This window comes from Vombatus ursinus, unplaced genomic scaffold (assembly GCF_900497805.2).
Source record: "Vombatus ursinus unplaced genomic scaffold, bare-nosed wombat genome assembly UNPS02014941.1, whole genome shotgun sequence".
In the NCBI taxonomy this organism is placed as follows: Eukaryota; Metazoa; Chordata; class Mammalia; order Diprotodontia; family Vombatidae; genus Vombatus; species Vombatus ursinus.
The window spans coordinates 9908712-9911637 of NW_020954719.1; positions in this window are offsets into that span (position 1 = coordinate 9908712).

Below are 2926 nucleotides of genomic sequence, written 5' to 3' on the forward strand. Positions count from 1 at the left end.
CATCAGCAGACCTGAGACTTATAAACCAGGTCTTCTGATTCCAAGTCAGATATTGTTCTTAGTTTTAAAAAAAGAAAGGAAAAAACCCAAAACAATATTGTTGTCATTTCCTGGTTAAGGGTCCCCCTTTCCCCCAGCCTTTTCCCCAACCTTGGCGTGTGCATTACATTCATATACTTCAGTTCAACCATTTCTTAACTGATGGATACTTAATGTCCATTTTTTTTTTTTGCTACCATAGAAAGTGTTGCATGAATTTTTTTGTTATATGTAGGACTAATATGTACTCCAGAGTGAGGCTAATGGGTCAAGGGGTATGAATATTTTGATTCCTTTTCACATGGTTCTAAATTGTTTTCCAGAATGATTGGGCCAATTCACAACTCTTATCAACGGTGTGTTAATGTGCCTCTCTTCTCATAACCCTTTCCAGTATTGACTCTTTCCATTTTTTCAACATCTCTGCCAGTTTGAGTATGAGGTAGAAACTTGTCTGATTTTGTATTTCTCTCATTAATTTGGAGCACTTTCTCATATGAATGTTGATCATTTGCATTTCTCAAGTGTTCTCTCCATTATGATATTCTGACTCCAAGGAATTTAGAGTCAGAGGACTTAGTTTCAAATCCCATTTCAGTCACATACTACCCATGTATCTTAGTGAGTCCTTTACCTCTTGGGGCCTCAGTTTCCTCATCTCCAAAATGAGAATTGGACTGGATGGTCTTGAAAGTCCTAACTTTAAAACTATGGTCTCTCCCTCACAACTCCAAACCTGTTGCTTCCAGTCATCTGGGATACTTATGGGGAAGATTCCATATGTATTCCACATTTGAATACAATATTCAAAGTGGACTTTTGTGGTAAATTTATTCCTTAAGCCTATCCTTAGCAAGTCCTTTCATCAAACCAACTTTGTGCTTTTCTGATATCTTATCCCAAAGGACACTGCTATACACACCTCATATTTTTATCCTCTTCCCATTCAACCCAACTTTACCCTTCCCAAGTCCTCATTTCCCTTGAGCCCTTTGCCTGAGATTTAGAAAGGAATACACGAATCCGCCCCAATTTTCCTTCATAATTCCCCTGGGCTTGAGGAGTAGGCACCCCAATGCTTCCCATCCCCATTTTAGACACTAAACATCTACACATCTGAGTGCAGTGCTTTAGTGCCTGCCCTTTTAACCCATATATTGCCCTCCCTAGATGGGGTAGAGTCAGTCATGAATTTTTTTATTTGAAAAAGACTTTTGAGGTCCTCTAGAGCAGTGGTGTAAAATCAGAAATAGGCAACTCAGCCATCCACGAAGATCCCTGTGGGTCATGTGTTGACTGAGGAAACCACAATGTTAAATGTTTCTGTTTTTTAATACGTTAACACATTCAAATCAGGAACTACATTTTAACCTGATTCAGACACACTCGGGAGTGTTGTGGGCCACAATCATGTTGGACCCCTCTGGTATAGACCAACATTCTTTCCAAATGTCCCAATGTCCTTGGTTTCTGCTGGAACAGTTAAAGTACCAGGAAATTCACTGTCTTGTGAATTCCAAGTATTTATCATGCCCACAAATACACAAATGTACCTGCCAGGAGGCAGCGTGCTTTTGCAAATCCCAGTGAAACCCAAATTTAAATACTAAGGGTCTGCCTATCTCAAATATAAGAAATTTAGGCTGTCTTTTGACATCGCACATTGACAGAAAGCTAATACTTAAATCACAGATGAAACTGAAAGACAAATGATTGAGGATGGAGGGAAGTTTAGGATTAGAAAACAGAGGTTAAATAATTTTATGAAAGTCATGCAGGTAAATGGTTTTCTGACCCCCAAAAGCATGTACTTTTTTAAAAATTCAATTTTATTTTCAGGTCCACATTTCCTCAAACCCCTTTGAGAAAACAAAGGAACATAAAACCCATTACAAACAAGCTCTTTCTTGAAACACTTCTTCGATTCCTTGAAGTGAGATGTTGGGGTGGGACAGGAGAAGGGAAGGGGCAAGGATGTCCTTGGATAGTTCCATTTACTCTGGGATCCTGAAGTCCTGAGCTTTATAGGCATTAGGGTGAGACCTAGAGCCAGATGCAGAGTCTTGGCTTAGGTACCAAAGGGGAGTTAGAAAGAGGAGGAAATCAGGGCAGCTAGGTGGTGCAGTGGATAGAGCACTGGCCCTGAAGTCAGGAGGACCTGAGTTCAAATCTAGCTTCAGACCAAACACTTGACACTTACTAGCTGTGTGACCCTGGGCAAGTCACTTAACCCCAATTGCCTAAAAAGAAAAAAAAGAGGAGGAAATCCAGACTGGGACACACAGATAACATCCTAGGGCCAAGCTGTTTCTCTGTTGTCAATAAGTCATTTTTCAGTCATGTCTGACTTATTGTGACCCCATAAATTTGTCCATGGGCTTTTTGTGGCAAAGATACTGTAGTGGTTTGCCATTTCCTTCTCCATTGTGTCCCCCATTTTACATGTGAGGAAACTAAGGCAAATAGGGTTAAGTGACTTGCCCAGGGTCACGTAGCTAGTAAGTGTCTGGGGTCAAATTTGAACACAGGTCCTCCTGATTCCAGGCCTGGCACTTTATCCACTGGGCCATCTAGCTTCTTCTGTAGCCAAGTTTAAGGAACCACAGAAAGCCAAGCAATATAGGGAGGGGGCAGGGCTGGGCAGATTCCAGTTAACTATCAAAAATGGGGTTTGGGAGGGGGCTAATTTATTTTTAGTTTTCAACATTCACTTTTATAAGATTTGAGTTCCAAATTTTTCCTTCCCCCCACCCCAAGAGGGCATGCAATCTTATATAGGCTATACATGTACTATCATATTAAACATTTCCATATTAGTGATATTGTGAAAAAAGAATCAGAACAAAAAGGAAAAACCATGAGAAAGAAAAAACAAAAAAAAAAGAGA